General features: G+C 47.9%; 1 protein-coding gene across 3 annotated transcripts in view; it reads right to left on the reverse strand.

The window, feature by feature from the left end:
- FMO4 (flavin containing dimethylaniline monoxygenase 4) overlaps positions 1 to 11,795 on the reverse strand; it is a 34,327-nt gene extending 22,532 nt beyond the window's left edge. Inside the window, exon 1 of one of the 3 annotated variants that reach the window (XM_090050137.1) lies at positions 11,644 to 11,795. The gene's annotated coding sequence lies outside the window, so the exon portion shown is untranslated. The remainder of the gene's footprint in view (positions 1 to 11,643) is intronic. The other 2 variants (XM_090050134.1, XM_090050136.1) reach the window with 2 other exon arrangements.
- Between the last annotated feature and the right edge of the window lie 7,006 nt (positions 11,796 to 18,801).

Below are 18,801 nucleotides of genomic sequence, written 5' to 3' on the forward strand. Positions count from 1 at the left end.
CACTGCTGCTTTTTACAGATTTTTATACCCTCCGTTCAGCTTCTTCCAAGCATTCTCAATAGTGAAAATAATTGTCTTTTCTATTGACAAGAGGTTATCTGGTTTGGAACATCTCAAGAAACTGGTCGATAATCAGGAAAACATAAGGTTAAGGAGTAACCAGACACTTAGGAGCCAGCTTGAAATTCCTATGGATGGTGTAACAAGACTCCCTCCCCAGCACCATCCTCCTAGTCATCCACACTTTATGTGGGGTGTCCTTGGAATCCTTCTGTCCCGCTCTAATCTCTCCTGCCACGTCTTGTTAGAACTTATTATGAGAGGGGGAGACTGCCTATTCTATTGGGTATGTTGGGGTCTCTCCTAGAATGGCCTGACCCTCCATTCACCAGAGTGCCCCAAGGGATGACAAGATCAAACGGTCACAAACTTCACCGTGACCCATTCAGACTGGACATAAGAAAGAACTTTTTCACTGTCCCAGCCCCCGAGGTGTAGAACAGACTGCCACCCAGGGCAGTTCAAGCACCCACTTTGAATACCCTCAAAACACATTTGGATGCTTATCTTGCTGGGATATATATATTCTTGTACCTCCCACCCCGGGCACACCAGGCGTCCCTTTTTAAGCTTGTCCTTCCAGTGCCAGGGTTCATCTCATCCCAAAAGCTGTGCCCTCACTGGTGCCAGGGTCTGTGCCCCCAAAAGCTGCACCCTCACTGGCACCAGGGTTCCCACTCCAGAGTGGGTCCCCAAAAAATGAGGCCTCCTCCACACCCTAATAGCCTCACCCAAACCTCCAGACGTAAACAGCAAACAGAAAACTCAAGCCCCTGGGCTATAACATAAACCTCTGCCAATCAGCAACAACATCATTCTTCCTGCCACACCAGGGTTGCTCTATCTTTCCCCAGTCTCAGGCCATAGCTGCAGTCTAGCCTCTCCTCTTAGCTCAGTCTGGCAGAACTCCTTCCTCTCTGGCTGCCCACAGGGAACTGCCTCCCTGGACTCAGTCCTGGAGTTTAAATGGGAGCCAGGCCCTGCCCCTTCCAGTCAGCTGACCACTGACAGGTATGAGTCACTGGCTCCCTCCGGTTGCCCTTGCGACCAGCACTTGGGCTCCTTCATCATTGCTCCCAAGAGTAGCAGGCACCTTAGTGCCCTGCTACAGATAGCAGATATACTGATGGGATATCTCATGGTTTCTTCAGAAACAACACATAGCTTGTAGCATCAGGGTTTTGGTTTTTTACTTGTTGTGAACAAGCCTCAGGTTAGCATGACTTTTCCAGATCTTACTATAGTCTTTTAACAGACTTAAGGCAATTATTGGAGTGTTCATAACCTTTGTAGGGGGGAGGACTTCCACCAGTCATCCTGGGAAAAGTATGACAACACCTGTGGTCAGGGCTCCAATGGGCTGGATGCTGTGATGAGCCCTTTAGCATTGTTCAAATGTTGCCCATACCCCCTCTGACTCAGTCTCTTTGCCTCAGCATTCCCTAACCCAGCAACCGAGTTTTAGTTAGTCAAGTTTAAATAGGCCTCCCATAGTGGGACTGGGGAATGTATGGCCTGAGATGCCTACTAAACTTTACTTCTGCTCAGAGATGTGAGAGTGTGTGTCGGGGGGAAGTCCTTTGTAAATCCAGATTAGAACTGGTCTGATAAATGCTGAGCTGGGTGTGTGTAAATGTGGCTTGATTAGCATTTGGAGCACAGATTCCCCATCATGCAGTGCTCCCCTGCTTCTCTTATCCCAGAATTCACTGTGGTCTCTGCTTCAGGCTTTCTGTTCTCCATCTCCCATGTAAATGAGTTGTCATCTGGTTCCATCTTGGATGCAAATGAGACCTAGGGCAGAATGACTCTTGTCACCCTTATCCAGAGGGTTTTAGGTACATCTCCCACTGCATCTTAATCAGTTTTTGTTTGGGTAAGGTGGTGGTGTGGGGGGGGGGGGGATTCTTTGCGAGTCAGACAGGCTGCGTCCTGTCAGGGTTCCCCAAGAACATGGAGCTGAGAGGTAACACTCCATAGGCCATTTTAGTAATCTAGAGGTGGTATGGTTTGGAGATCAGCAGGATGCCAGTGTTGGTCTTATTCTTGGGCTCTCAAACTAGGTAGATGATGGGATTTGCTTTAGTAGAGAAGTGTTTCTTTTGAAGAGGGACAGACCTTAAAGTACAACAGGTGTTGTGAAAGTCAGCAGTTCTCCCTCTACAACCAACTCTCCAGAGACTTCCAAGGGACAGAAGGCTTCAGGGATACAGATGGCATGCCTGAGCTTTTAATTCTAAATTACATAAGGTCACTGGTTTTGATTAATAAATAATAATGCTACTTTATATGTAATTGATCTCACTTGGCCCATTACCAGTTGTTAAACCCACATCCTTTGCTGGTGTGAACTTGATCCCCGATTGCTTCCCTGAAGGAGTAACTATTTAGCTGGCAACATGAGCAGACTCTTACCTATTTGTGTGAAACAAGAACTAAGTTCTGTAGCTCACCTTGAACTGAATGTACTTCACAAGCTCAAACTACTTTGCATGCAACTTGAGGTATTCAAAGAACTTGAGTTGCGCACGTAGTTTGGAAAATCATTAGGGAATGGGAAATCTGAGAAGGCTGATATCTCCTTGCAAGAGTTGCTAACCACAGATTTATACAGACTTGGCTTTCCATCCTCAATGTGTTCCTATCAACAAGGTAGCACAGGAAGAGTGAATCCCATTCAAACACCTGAAGTGAGGCAGAAGAGTTGGGGCTCGGGGGTAGGGGCAGGGAGCAGTAGTAGCAATGTGAGCACAGTTCCTAGTTTCCTGGACCTGGTGCAGCTCCCCTCCAGCTGGAAGCTGCTCTGGCATCTGAGCCAGGAAGTGAGACGCTAGGAAAAATGCTGCCAGCACAGCTCCCAGCTGCTCAACCCTGGCACAGGCAAACCCCGCTTGCTGCTGACACTGCTGAAGCCACCCAGACTGGAGCTGGGTTGTTTTGGCTATCTACTTGAAAAGTTACTTCCGCCTTTCTGCTAGATCTTTGTGTATTGTGCTTTTAAAAACCCCATAAACCCATTACTTCCGGCTACATTCTAAGCCAACATGGAGAACAGACTTCCTCTTTGTCTCTGCTCTATCCTTTTACATATCTGAAGACTGTTACCATGTCTCCACAGAGTTGTCTTCTCTCTAGACTGAAACTTTTGCTAGACCCATGATCATTCTTGTTGTTTTTCTCTAGACAGAAGACAGGCAGAATACCGCTGTCCCGAAATGTACCTGGGGTGAGAAATGCTGTATGCTTCAGGGAGAGCACAGCTAAGTGATATCAGCTATCGTGAGTGACTGGTGCCTCCTGAATCTAGGCAGGGCATCCGCAGAAGCTGCCAATGGTGGCGTCCCTGTCCGGGGGTGGGGGCACCAGCCCTATTGACAGCATCAGTATTGGCCATCGGGGGGGCACATGCACCCCTGTGTACCCCCTACCAGTCACCTAAGTCAGCTATAGCCAGTACCCTATCTCCCATCCACAGTCGTTACTGTTCTGAGACTGATGGGGGATAACTTGGCACCTTCTAATATACTTGTCAGTCCTGACCATGCTTCATTTGGGTCTCTCCTGACACTCCACCTGCACCAAACACCTTTTCTGCTCTGGCTTGAAGAATCCATTTCCGTACCATCCTGTTACAGCTGTGGAGGCAAAGCCAATCAACTGGTTTTCCAGGTCCCAGAGGACTGGAAAATGTGGTACCCATTTACAAGAAGGGGAGAAAGGAGGACCCGGGTAACTATAGGTCAGTTAGTCTCGCCTCAGTCCTTGGGAAGACCTTTAAGAAAATTATCAAGGAACACATCTGTGGGGGCCCAGCATGGGAGGTGATGCTCAGGGGAACCAACATGGGTTCACTGCTGGCAGATCCTGCCTGACTAACTTTGTTTCCTTTTATGACCAGGTCACCAAGTCCTTGGATATGGGTGTTGAGGTGGATGTCATCTACCTGGACTTCAAGAAGGCCTTCGACACTGTTTCTCACCCCATTCTCATAAAAAAAACTAGGCAACTGTGGCACTGATGCCTACAGAGTCAGATGGGTGGCAAATTGGTTAAATGGTTGCACCCAGAGAATGGTGGTGGATGGGTCATTTTCACCCTGAAGCGATGTGGGCAGTAGAGTTCCCCAGGGCTCGGTCCTCAGGCTCGCACTGTTCAACATTTTCATCAGTGACTTAGAGGTGGCTGTGGAAAGCACACTGTCCAGATTTGCTGATGACACAAAGATGTGCAGAGAAGTGGGCACACTGCAGGGGAGGGACAGAATCCAGCTAGATCTAGACAAGTTACAGGGGTGGGCGGATGAGAATAGGATGCAATTCAATGCAGAGAAGTGCAGGATGCTGCATCTAGGGAGAAGGAACCAGCAACACACCTATAGGCTGGGGAACACCTTCTCGTCTGCACAGCGGGAGGGATCTTGGAGTCATTGTTGACTCCAGGATGGACATGAGCTGCCAATGTGAGGAAATGGTCAGTCAGGCTAATCAGACCTTGTTGTGCATCTACAGATGCATGACAAGCAGGTCCAGGGAAGTGATCTTTCCCCTCTATGTGGCACTGGTCAGGCTGCAGTTGGAGTATTGCATCTAGTTCTGGACGTCGCACTTCAAGAGGGATGTGGCTAACCTTGAGATGGTCCAGAGGAGGGCCACTGTCATGGTCAGGGGGCAGCAGGCCAGGCCCTAGGAAGAGAAGCTAAGGGCCTGAATCTATTCAGCCTCCACAAGAGAAGGCTGAGAGGGGATCTGGTGGCCATCTATAAACTCACCGGGGGGACCAGCGGAAAATAGGTGAGGCTCTGTTCCCCCGGGCACCACCTGGGATAACAGGGAATAACAGCCACAGATTGATTGAGAGCAGGTTCAGGCTTGATATCAGGAGGGATTACTTTACGGTTAGGGCTGCCAGGCTCTGGAATGGGCTCCCAAGGGAGGTGGTGATTTCCTCTACCTTAGGGATCTTCAAGGGGAGGTCAAGTAGATATCTGGCTGGGGTATTATGATCTCAGCACTTGTTTCTGCCCAGGGCAGGGGGGTCAGACTTGATGATCTGTTCAGGTCCCTTCTGACCCTAGAAACTATGAAACTAATCCTCAACAGGCATTAGGCCACAGTAGCAGAAACTTGAGCAGGTCTTCCAACTTCCTTGGGAAGATCTGAAGATTAGAACTGGTTGGATATTTTCTGATGAAACCAAGTTGTACCAGAAAATGACAGTTTTTTAAGAATTAGAATATTTTCTTTGAAGCTTTTTGGGTTTGATCAATGGTTGTAGAATCCCAGGTTAGACTTCTGAGGGTTCCTGCCTAGGTTGCTGGTAGACTGCCCCAGAGGCAAGGAACCAGTGTGTCCAAGGTCTGTGGCTCCAGGGTCCAACAAGATTAGGGTTTCTAGGTTCTCAGAGGGCTTGAGTCTAAAGAAAGCCCTGACACTAACTGGTGCCATGAACCCAAGGATTTCAGGCAGTTAATCAGCAAAACCAAAGTTTCCCAGGTTTACTGAGTTGATAGAACATCTGGGGAATGCATATTGTTTCAGAAACATGTTAGTATTTCCTAAATGAGATTTTCTCAGGACTTCTTGTTCCAAGAAAATGTTTTAATTTGTTTCAGACAGAAACCAATATTGAACATTTTTTTCCACCCCTCTGAAATGTTCCGTAAAACAGAATTCCTACTTAATGGCCGGACTGATAGACGTGTTCTCACCTAAAAAACACCCAGACACAGTATAAAGGGCAGCAGTGACACCTTTCTCTCCCACCTTCCATTTATTCTTTCCAGGGCCATTCAAGAAGGCTGTTCCACTCAAGATCTCTCTGCTAGTTTTTTAAAATTGTTTTGTACACTCCTTGTGAATTAAAGGATAGCTTTTTACTATTTGGACTCCTTTCACAGAAATAAGAAAAATAGATTATCATCATCACACAGCTCTGATCATGTGTTGCAAATTCTAATAATATCTCAGGGAAAGTGCTCAGGATTGAGGGTCATCTGAGGGAACAAGCATGAGGTCAGCAAGTCAGGGTTCCTAAATGTTTAACCCTTGGTCTGACACTTGCTTGGCTTATGGCCATGAACAAATTTTAACTTCTCTGTGCCTCAATTTTGCAACCTTCTAAAGGTGGTTAATAATTGGGTTTTAAGCATATATTTGTAACAGTTGTAAAGTTCACCTAGCTGCAAGCCAAATAGGTGAGCTGTCCTTAAGAGCTCTGCCAGAAAAGGGTGGCAAAAACTTTGCAGAGGGTACACATAAGCTTTACTAGGTGGAAGGGAATGCAGTACATGGTGCATGCTTTTTATTGTGACCAGAGCCTACATTGCAAACCAGGGCCTCTGACTGGCTGCTACTGAGCCATAAAAAAGCTGGGGGCAGGAAAAAAAAGAGAAGAAGCTGGGGAGGAGCCAACTCCAGTCCTGGGGAGAAGGGATACAGACTCAGCCTCCAGCCAGGACAGACCAAGCTGAAACTTGCCAGGGAGCTGGCATCAGGACAGGCATGGGTGACTGGTGCCTCCCAAGTCTGGGGGGACACCAGAGCACCAATGGGAGGGGGGTCCCCCAGCAGCTGATCGCCAAGCCAGTGGCAAAAGTAGAAGTGCACTTCCGCTGGCACTTCCCATTTCGCAGCTGGTGTTTCTAGGGGGTGCACGGCCAATCTCAGGGGATGCATGTGCACCTGCGTGCACCGCCTATGTGTCGCCAATGTGGACAGGTGAGAGCCTGGGTCATCCTGTGGGAAGCTGATTTCCCCACCGGGTTTGAAGCTGTGTAACCAGGGATACAGGTGCCAGGGAAAGAGTGGGGAGGGGTTGTTAAACAAGCTGGTAGGCTTGCTGGAGCTGGGAGAAGCAGCAGAGTCGGAGACCTGCAGAAGAAAACTCCTGTCTGTGCTGGGAAGGCTCAAGCTGCAGAGTCAGAGACCTGCAGAGCAAAACCCCTGTCTGTGGGTGGATGTGCTGGGAGGCAGAGACAGCCCCAAGAGTGAGTGGATTGTGAGAAACAAACCGGCATGGGCATGTGAGGGGACATCTAATCACTAGTGTCTGCAGAAAGTGTATTTCCAGAAAGAAACAAAAGGGAACCTATTGCCTGCAGCCACTATTCAGACCCTCTTTTGCTGTGTTAGCAGGAAGGAGACCGTTTCTCCCAGAGCAGCAGAAGCCTCACTTCTGCCATCTACTGGCAGATCATAGTTACAGCTGTATTGCCATTTATTGTCATGGGAAGTAGACTGTGACCAGAAGAAATCAACTGAGTTATGGGGGAGAAATGGTTGTAAAGAGTTATAGCAAGGTGAATTTAATTAGCGAGGTTGTTTAACTCAAGTGGGACCACCTAGTGTGCTGGAATTATCCACCTAATGTTGTAGTTGTAAATTTAATCTAAATTGTTAGTTTTATTATTAACTATTGTTATTATTTTTTTGTTTATTTTTTCTGTATATAAATTGGTTGTGTATAATAAAGAATAACTTGCTCATTGGGTTCATAACTAATTCCTGTGCAGTGAGGATGAGGGATACACCTTTTCATGGGACCCCTCAGTCAGTAGTCTGCCTGAGGGGCTCCCAGGGCTACTGGCACCCTGAGGATCCAAAATCCGGTCCGTCACCTGGCCTTAGTGTGCCAGCATGGGTTACACACTGGTTGCTAGTAAAGCATATTTCAGGTTGCCAAGGGTGGGGGTTGTATTCAGGGCCTTGTTACTTTCAATGAATCTATAATTCTCTTGTTTTCTCTGAGTGGAAAAAAGGACTGGGACTAACAAGTCTCTTTCCAAAGCCAGCATTTATTGCTTTATCTACTGCATCTTCCCAAAGGTAAAGTTGATCACCGAGCAGCTGACAAAAGTTGGCCATCAGCAACTAGAGAGACCTGAGGTGTGAGCTCTGGTCTTGATGCTAGGCAGCTGCATCATTATGCCTCATCATCCTGTGGAGGGTGCCACCTGGGAGTGTGCACTCCTAGTTCTGGCCACTCAGGTGCACTCCTGAAGCTGTGTTGGAATGTGGCTTAAACCTGGTAGGCTTGAGAGCATGTAGACTTCAAAGGTTGGTTTCTATACAGCAGATTGGAGACCATCCACTGTGGGGACTTATCTAGGGCTCTAAGGCCCCTAAAAGCAACTCAGAATGCACCAGCAAAGTATATATCACAATCAGAGATGTGTTCATCCCCATGTAGCCTAGCTAGCTCTAGGACAGGAGAAGCAATACAACAGTAGTAGTATACATTTCAGGGCAGGCTGGCCCCTGGCACAAGGAACATGCTCCCTGGTTGAACTTGTTTAGCCCATACAGAAACGCATGCAGCTGCAGCTTCACTTCACTTAGTCCCTGTGCTGGGCAGCAATAGAGCTGCTTGGGTAGACCTATGTCTGCTGTGATCACACCTCTAATGGCAATATAAACACATCCTTATTCAGTTTCTCAATGGACTTGATTATCTTCTTGGTCTCATCTGAGGAATAATCCCTTCTGATTATTTGACAGGGACATGTCATTGGGTATTTTCTTATTTATATAGTTTACAGCCCCAGAGGATGAAACCCCACTTACTGCAAACATCCAGAGTCCCCCAAGATCATCACTTCTTAAAATAGGTGGGCTCAAGCCCTCCCTCCAGACAGCACTTAATGGAGGCCAGTCCACTGACACCAGCTGCAACAATCCCCACACTCTTTACCATTGTCTCCTGTATTAGGGGAGGATTGGGTTGAATCATATCAGTAAACACAGCCATAAGGGATGTGTCTTTTTCCAACTTCCTAAGAATGCCTCAGGAATTAGTATTATAAATATGAACAGTGAGGACAATGCTATGGACAAAGGTATTCTTACTTCTCTCTACTGTCTTCCCTTACACAGAATTAACAGACATGGTAAGCTGCCACATTTCTAACACCAATTTCTTTTCTTATTGGAATATTAATATCCTGTGAGGCTTTTAGGCCTTAGGATTCTGTGAGGCCTACTCATAACTGCTGCAGTCCCACTTAGTATAACACCCTCTCATTTGGGAATGACTGATTTAAGTGAAATGAACAAGCTTAAGTCCAGCACTGCAATCCAAACCACAGTGGCTAGGGACAGACATTCAAAAAGCTGAGCCTGAATTGATTCAATCTTTGCAGGTTAGTCTAATCTGGCAAGGCTGAACTCATTTGTAACCACACAGACATCCTCTCTGGACTGAAAAACTGCAGGCACATGCCTGCAGTGGCTCAGGCTAGAAGCCAGGGGGGCACTAGAGCAGCTCTCCCTTCCCTTCTACACAGCTGAGCTGGGGGTGGGGGGGCATGTGGCCAGGCCCCAGCAGGTTGCTATGATTAGGGAGGGATTCCCCCCATTCCTGAGCAGCCCAGCAGGGAATGTTTATCACCCTTAACTCAGTGTTTATCAGCCCATTAAGAAAACAACAGAGGGACATTACCAGCTACCTGTTGATTCTGCCTTTGTCCCATGTGCCACAACTCGGAGGTAGCCAGCATGTGGTCTGCTAGCTAATGCTGAGAGATGACTGTGAGGGATGGGGGAATGCCTGTTTAGCAGAGAGTGGGGAGGGTAAGGGGGAGCAGAATCCAGGCAGATGCCTGCAGAGACTGCTGGAGCTGCAGCCAGGGAGCAGAGGGGAGGGTCCAGCCCTACTGTGGAACAGGGAGCCCTGTCCAGTCCAGCCCAGAGAGCATGCTGGGAAAGTCTGATTTCATTTAAACCAGCAAGGGGTCTGGGACAGACATTGCATAAACTGGTTTGAGCCAAATCAGTTAAGTCTGGCTGTGTGTAGATGAAACGAGAGGCGTGTGCGCATGACACTTTAAAGCAGATTAAATGCTTTTGCATGACTTTAATGGTGTTGGTGTTTGCGTGCTTCAGTGGTGTATTGTGCATTAATTCCAGTTGCTCTAGGAAATTTGGTAGCTTAATGCGCCTTAAGTGACTTGATGCACAGCAAACTAAAACTCCTTTGAGGACTGCCTGAGTTGGGTGCTTGCAGGTGGGTGCCACCTGGTGGGGGGCCACCACTCCCATGGAGGGAAACACCAGCCTCCCTGGAGCCCAAGTGTGGCAGGACCGCCCCTAGGGGTGCCGTGACCTCCCCTAGTGTCCTTGCCTACCGTGCCAAATCTGGGTCTAACACATCCTCCATCTTGCCCGCCACATCTTTGATCTTGTTAGTTCAGTGAAGGAGGCTGCCTTTCTACCCTTCTAGGCATGGGGCTGGTCTTACTGTGCCGGGATTTCCTCCTTTCTTCCGGTGCTGGTCTTCTCCCGGGGCCAACTGAATACACGCGCCCCCTCCTGGAGCGGCTCTCTCTGATCGTGCCCCTCTCGCCCTGCCCGGACTGCCCAACAGGCTTACTCCCCTCTCAGGGTTTCGTATCTCTCAGGCAGTGCCCCACTCGGGCCTGCCTCCCTTATGTTCGCTGCCCGCACTCGGGCCTTCTATGCCCCCACCGGGGCCCTCTGGCGCTCGCTGCCCGCGCCTCTGGCCTTCTATGCCCCCACCGGGGCCCTCTGGCGCTCGCTGCCCGCGCCTCTGGCCTTCTATGCCCCCACCGGGGCCCTCTGGCGCTCGCTGCCCGCGCCTCTGGCCTTCTATGCCCCCACCGGGGCCCTCTGGCGCTCGCTGCCCGCGCCTCTGGCGCTCGCTGCCCGCACTCGGGCCTTCTATGCCCCCACCGGGGCCCTCTGGCGCCCGCTGCCCGCACTCGGGCCTTCTATGCCCCCACCGGGGCCCTCTGGCGCCCGCTGCCCGCGCCTCTCGCGCCCGCTGCCCGCACCTCTCGCGCCCGCTGCCCGCACTCGGGCCTTCTATGCCCCCACCGGGGCCCTCGCTCGCGCCTCTCGCGCTCGCTGCCCGCACCTCTCGCGCTCGCTGCCCGCACCTCTCGCGCTCGCTGCCCGCACTCGGGCCTTCTATGCCGCCACCGGGGCCCTCGCTCGCGCCTCTCGCGCTCGCTGCCCGCACTCGGGCCTTCTATGCCGCCACCGGGGCCCTCGCTCGCGCCTCTCGCGCTCGCTGCCCGCACTCGGGCCTTCTATGCCCCCACCGGGGCCCTCGCTCGCGCCTCTCGCGCTCGCTGCCCGCACTCGGGCCTTCTATGCCCCCACCGGGGCCCTCGCTCGCGCCTCTCGCGCTCGCTGCCCGCACCTCTCGCGCTCGCTGCCCGCACTCGGGCCTTCTATGCCCCCACCGGGGCCCTTGCTCGCGCCTCTCGCGCTCGCTGCCCACACTCGGGCCTTCTATGCCCAACTTGGGCCTACGCCCCACTGGGGCTCTTCCCAATTGGGGCTTCCAATTGGGGCCTGTCCCGGTACTGCCCACGCTGGGCTGGGGTCAGGACCCCCCACTGCTTAGGCCCGCCTTCCTGGGCCCACACCTCGGCTAGACTCTTCCCCAAGTCGCCCCAATGGGCTGGGGTCGGGACAACCCCACACGCGGCACCCTCCTTGGTGCCAGGAACTCCCCCACCTTACTGGGGGGGCTCCTGCTGAGGCCTCCTCCACCCCTACAGCCTCGCCCGGTCCTCCAGTGTAATAATCACAACTCCACAACTATGCTGGCTTACTCACATACCTCTCTCAGGGGTTCTCTCCCTCCCCTTGCATCATTGCAGCCGTCAAACTGCCAGCGTAAACTCTGCTGCTCAGCTCTCCGCCACAGAGCTCCTGCTCCTGAGGCTGCCAGAGGGGAACTGTTTCTTGCTTCAGCCTTCCCAGCCTCGCCCCCTGGTGATCAGCTGACCTACTCAGCTCCAACAGCCAACACCTGCTGCCTTACTAACTGGCAGCTAAGCCACTTCCTATCTTCAGTAGCAGGCAGCCTCCGCCCACTGGCAGCTCGCCCTCCCCTCCCCGCTGGAGAGGCAGGTAAGTTAGTGGGGTGTGTGCGTGACACGATGGTTTAATCAGCTCTAAATTGAAGTGGTGTTTTTTAAAACCCACCACTTCAGTTTAAGGTCCCTGTTTTGTCTACACATGGCCTCTGATACAACATTCAGCCAGGTTATCTCAAACCAGCTTCAGCCATTTTCAAGCCAGTTTATGTGAACTGAACATCTGTTCTGTTATACAGGTTTAAACTAGTTTCTGATCACTTAAACCAGTTTGTGTGTAATGTCTGTCCCTAGCCCCTGTCTGAAAATTATAAGGTGCCTGCCCCATGTAATTTCAAAAGTTCCAGAGGCACCTACTCTTCTGCTTCTGCACATATCCAGAACTTCCCCAGTCTGAACAGCTTAGCACATATCTCTTGTCAAAGCTAGTTTGGCATTCAGAAGCCAGATGCTCCTCTGCAGAAGTCCTATGAGAAGAATAATCTGGTAGGTGTTCTGAAAACAACCTTAACAACAGCCTGCGAGGATATGGGTGGGAACCACTTACATCTCCTGTTGAAAATGTGCCTGTGTGCAGTAAAGAGTGGAATTTAATTGCCTCAGAGGGAGAGGTAGCAAGATTGAGTTTGATTCTATTGCCTAGCATTGTTTAGACTTATTACTGCCAGCCACACTTAGCTAGTAGTTAGAGCACTCAGCTTACAAGAGGGAGTGTTGAGTTTCAGTTCTGGCTCCAGGGACTATTTCTGTAACTTACAAGTAATAGCTATTGGATAAACTGCACATCTGAAGTCCACTTGAGATGCCAGACTCCAATAAGTCCTTTGTTGGTTTTAGTCCATAGTCTGATCTCTATCACAACACAAAGCAGAGAATTTTACCAGAAAATTATTTATTATGCTCCCTACCTTGTGGCTGAACTATAACTTATATATTAGAAAGACATCTGGTCTTGATTAAAGACTTTAAAGGAAGAAGGCACCTTAAGGCTTGAGAAGTTGTTCCACTGGGTATTCATCCTCACCATTAAAAATATGCACCTTATTCCCACTTTGTAGCTTCATCTTCTAGTCATGGGAAACCCTTATGTCTTTGTCTGTTGTATGCAAGGGCCTCTATCTGGTATCTTTTTCCTGTATAGATAATTAGAGACTGTAATCAAGCCACATATTAAGATTCTCTTTGATAAACTATGTCAGAGTGGCTAGGATCTGGAACGAACTTCCAAGAGAAGTAGTGATGGCTCCTACCCTGAGGGTCTTTAAGAAGAAACTTAACGTTTACCTGGCTGCGGTCATTTAAGCCCAGTTTTCTCTCCTGCCCATGGCAGAGGATCAGACTGGAAGATCTACAAGGTCCCTTCCAACCCTACTTCTATGAATCAGATTGGGGCTTCTTGGTTTACCGCAGGAAGGCATGCTTAAGACACCTCAGATCAATCTTATGGCTCTTTTATGAAAGGCTTTGATTATAGTTTTTCAAGCACTGATCTAAAAACGGAACCCTGCCCCAATGCCATCTACTGAGGTAATATCACTGCTTTATCCAGTGTTAAAATTAGAGTAGTTTTGCTACATTTGTATTGTTTCCAGCTTGTTCACACATAACGATTAGAACGCAACCTCTGTTGCCCTTTTAAATTGTTCCCCCTTTGAACTGGATCCACATGCCCATGTTTCTGCACCCGCCTGAACATGTGCAATACACACATACTAATTCAACTTAAAATAAGGAGACTTAACTAGGTCAACTTAGGTCAAGCAACATAAGAGCATACACTTATACAGTTCCTTGACATGGTGGCAGTCATCTTGCGAGCTAAGTCAATTAAACTAATGTGACTCAAGACAATACACCTTGGAGGATAATACACCAGATTTAAGTCAACTCTGCTCCACATACGTTTGCACGCTCTGACAGTTAAGCTGACTTTAAAAAGTTAATTGGCTTAACTGTCAGAAAGTTAATACGTGTGTACGCACCCCCTAAACCTACAATTGTGATAGAGATGTATCTATTAAAGAAACATCAAAGCTGTCTGGATTGAAATACATTCCAGGCATGCTGACCGGAAGAAAGGAAGCATAAAGGCAGACATGACATGCAAGTCTCAGTTACATTTAAGTTTCCAGTTAAACTACTCAGTTACACATGAAGAAAGACAAGGTTAGTTTCCAACTGATTTATGAATCAACACAGTTGCTGAGGCAATTCTAAAGTGAATTAAATGTATTTCAAGCCAATAACCACCCACTACATATATCAATGAAGATAGTGTCCTAATTAACTCCTTCCCTACTAAGTGATGCTGACTTGATTATCTTGCACATGGGGCTGAATATACAGATTTATCTATTTTCTTTCCCTTCCTTTACCTCTGATCTGCATGTAGAATCTACTATTTCTTACAAATGTTTCTGGGCAGCTGTGAGAAGAGCCACTTGCTGTTATTCTATGTGTACAAATTTGAGGGATATTCGGGTGCAGGCTAAGGGATGTGGGAGGGGACAGTTTTCCCAAAGAGGAAAGAGCCTCTTCTATGCAGTTATGTAAGTGAGACTTGTTGACACGGTAAGGAGCAAGGTTCATGATTAAAGTTATCTGATCTATATCCAAAACTTTCATAGTGGCTGAGATAAGTGAAATCTGAGCCATGGGACTGGATGACATTTTGGCATCTTGCAAATTGCCTTCAGAGACCATCATGAGCTGACAAACATCTTGTGTTCCTATTGCAACCTTACCGCCAAAGGGCAGTAAACAAACTATTAAGCTTGCTGTGAGACCAGGAGAGCTGGAAGGTGCTAGATATAGACAGATCTCAAGACAACTCAAACCTACTTGCTTTCACACCAGATTGGAAGCTGTAATTCAAAGGTACAGTTTGTCCATAGATGGGATATCAATTTCATTCCTTCTATATAATATTTCTGGTTCTAGTGTAAATACGAAAGGGTGTGAAATGTTCTATATATAATCAAAGGATGGACAGTCTATGTTCACTGATACTAGAGGGATCAAAGAGGGTTTTATTAGTTTTCTTTCTAAATAATTCTTCCATCTTGAAAATTGTATGAAGCGTGTAAAACAGAGGGAAAAAACACATAATGGGAAATATAAGCAACAATATAACTTTGAAATCTTGAAAGAAATTGCACAAAAAGGGGGAAGGGATTCCATTTTGTGGTAGGAGCAAATAGAGATAATAATAAATACTTGATTGTTATATGGAGCACTTCAGCTACTGATCTCAAAGCACTTGACTTTAAAATCAGAGAACACAGAATGCAGATAAGCTGAAATTAGAGGGACCAAAAGGTTTTCTTTTTAAATGATTCTCACATCCTGCACATTATTTGAATAACATAGGACAGAAAGGCATAGGACAAATATATTAGAAATATATTAGAATGATATAAGCATCCAATTAGTGTATAACTTTGATATACTGAAAGACATTGCTTAAAAATGGGATGGGGATTAAAATTTGTAGTAGGAGTTAATCAAGGAATACAATCCTGGAAATACAGAACACATAGCCTCTGAGAAGAAAGGATCACATACATTGGTTATACACTGATGCCACCTCCTGGATATCTCTGGGACTGGCAGAGAAAAAAGAGCTGAAATCTAAGAGCCCATTTGCCAAAGGTCCAATAAAAATAAAATCACTGCCCTCCTACAATGGACCCCCGAGAATCAATAAAAGGATGCCACTACAGTGGATTTCAGAGTTGGCAAAACCAAACCTCTGTGACCAGCATTTCTCCTCCTGCAGGAGACCAGGCCTTAGAAGAAGAAAGAAGATTCTGATGAATCCATAACCCCTTCCTTCCTCCAAAACTATAAAAATTGTAAGTGCCAGTGAATACTAGCCAGGCTCTCTCTCTCAACCCAGAGTAACTCGGACTAGGTGAAAGTAATTTCCATGACTCCATTTCTCTTTCTTTTCTTTAAAGAAGTTACAGAAAGTTCCCTTGTCAAGTTTCTATTTCCCTGGTCCAGTCAGGTGATCCTGATACTTGGTGCATGAACCAAAGAAAATTTCCAGGGCCAGTTTTGAATACTTGAAGAACAGGGCCACTAAGCTGGATTTTGAACCAATGAAGGAGTCAAGTTCATCAACACACACAAGGCAATCTCTTTTCAGAACACCATTAAAGGAGACACCAAACCTTATTGAATTAGAAAAGAAAGGGACAAGATTGTCACTGTTGTTACGTGATAAAATAGAAGGAATGGTATAGAAATTCAGCCTATTTTCCAGTTTGTAGGAATATTGTCTGTGAACATGGTTGGGTTTCTTTGGGTAAATATTCCAAATTTCCTGGACAATTGCATAGCTGTCTCAAATACCTAGCCTGAACCTCAAATACATTAGATGCAGGCTAATTAAATACACATTGGGTGCATCTACACAAGATGCTTAATGCACAGTAGCCTAATAACACAGTGCAGTAGCATGCTGGGCAAAAACTGTGCTAATACGCTTCTGTGCAGTAATATTAGGTTACTGCACAGTAAGTGTCACTAAAAACCTATGCGTCAGTATTACTGTGCAGTAGCACAAGTGTGATGCCCCCAGTTGGCACGGAGAGTATAGTCCTGCCCCATGGTCAGGGTCCCCCAACTCACCTGCTATGACTTGATGGAAAAATGTAAAGAAGGAGGGCGTTCAGTAGTGTTCCTTTCCCCTTGACCCAAAGATGGGATACTCACAGGTTTGTTGCAGTGGTCCTCAGAGCTCTGCCTCACCTACACCCTGTCCACTTGCCAGCCATTTGGGTCTTTGTGCTCTCACCCCAGCTTGGGGCTAACGCACCTGTGCCAGCCCAAAAGAGTGTCCACCCCACAACTGTGAGTACAGTGTGGGCAGAGACAGTCCACCTGGCCTCCCTGATTCCTAAGTCAACCCTGAGGCTTAAGATGCTGCCTTCAGGATCCAAGCTGAATCGCCTGACTGTAGGGGGAAATTGCCACCTTGGAGCCCTAATGCTCTGGGACCAGGAACTGCCCATTCTTAGCTGGGTGCCAGTTATTGCCCCCACTCCCTTGCCATGGGGCAGTGTCAACAGGAACACTCTGGCTGGCATGCCAGGTTTTGGCCTGCCCGGCATGCTCCCATCTGGCTTCCCGTCCCGCTCCCCGCTCCCCGCCGCCTTCCAGTGGGGTTTTTAAATCTCCCACAGCGGCAGCCTCAGCTGAGATCATCAGCTAGCCGCCACCCAGCTTGACTGACAGCCGCTTTAAGAGCTGGCAAAATGTTGGCTTGTGCAGCTCCTTCTCCGTCTCAGCCTGCCTTAGAGGTAAGTTCTCCACAGCATAGGCATCCCTGTTTCCTTCTTCGGAAGCATCAGAAATTTTCCCGGCACTTCCAGGCCCTGTGGTATCTCCCACCACCACAGCAAGTTACTGTGCTTTCAGTTAATACTTCATTAAGCAAGTACTAAATTAAATGCACAGTTAACTATTGTGCACTAATGAAAGTATAGATGTGCTCACTGGGATTTAGGGTTTCCCAGACTTGTCCCCAATATAGTTTCAAGGTACAACTGCAGAAACTTTTGTTTGCCTTTTACTACCTACCACAGTTGAGGAATTTTGAGACCCGAGTCGAGGCCCTTTGCTTTATGCAAACTGAGCTTACCAGCAACTCTTGTTTTGCTTGTTGTTCGGCTATTTCACCATGACGCTCTCTAGAAGCAACTGACACAGGCCTAGAAAACAGAAAAAGATTTCACATGGAGGGCTTGCGTACATACAGAATTGTACATGTGTAACTTAAGTCATGAGTTTAAAACCAACTTAAGGAAGCTAGTACAAAAGGTCGTGTGGATAGCCACATTTATTTGGGTTTGCAATTGACATATTTTGGTTTAGTTTAAGTGAAACTGAAATCAGGCTGGACTAGACAGCACCTGAGACAATGCCTGTAGGCCTCCAAAGCAAGCACCACCAAGAGATAAGCTCCAGCTAGTCACGCCTACTCCATGCACACCTGAGTTTGAAAATTAGGAAGTGTAGATGGTTCTGTGTGCACACCTGAGTCTCATTCTTAGGCTCTCCAGACACTAAAAGTTAGGAGGCATAGTCTCTTTGCTTCTCTCTGGATCTATCTACATTGCCTAACTATGGGTTCCAACATACATGGAAAGTGATGCAAATAGGCAGCACTTACGTTTTGGCAGAACTACTGGATTGGCTCTGGAGCCTTGCAGGTGCTTTTCCTGATGACAGATGGATTCTGGTGTGTGGTTCCAATAAACAATCCAACTGCAATTATTGAGTGACTTTGTTAAAGTCAATGAAGTTTCCTTTAAAATAGTGGTAGAACACGTATCAGGAACTACCCAAATGACGAAAACTATTATGAAACAAGTTGATGCAAGATCCAAATCAGATCACAAGGCAACACTGTGGTTGCAGAATATCTTGTCTTTGGACTTCAGAGAGACTTTCTCTATGAGGAAAGGAACAGTGAACCTTCTGGGTTCTGCCTTATCTTATTTAGCCTCATCGGGAACATCCAGACAAGCGTATGTGGGTGTTTCTTTGGGAACAACTAGCAGGAGCACATATTTGTGCTTTTGCTAGTTGTGCCTGGGGAATGCTTCTGCATGTGTGCTCTGGTGTGTGGCAGGTTGCCCCAGGTGGGGTAAGGGAGGCTGAGGCCAGCACCCGGGCTGGCTCCAGTAGCCTTATCTGGAGTTCTGGGGGTCTCCTGGAGCTCCAACAGTGGCGACCTGGGCATACAAAGCCTGGCTGGCAGCTGGAATGTGGTTCTGGCTCACCAGGCTCTGGTTTTGGGCAGTGTACACTGCCACCACATGCACTGCCCCACTTTTTTCAGTGAGCTGTTTTTTTGATACTGGGATTTCCTGGTATCTAAATTTGGCTCC

Source organism: Crocodylus siamensis, chromosome 5 (genome assembly GCF_052110815.1).
Source record: "Crocodylus siamensis isolate JL-2025a chromosome 5, ASM5211081v1, whole genome shotgun sequence".
Lineage (NCBI taxonomy): Eukaryota > Metazoa > Chordata > Crocodylia > Crocodylidae > Crocodylus > Crocodylus siamensis.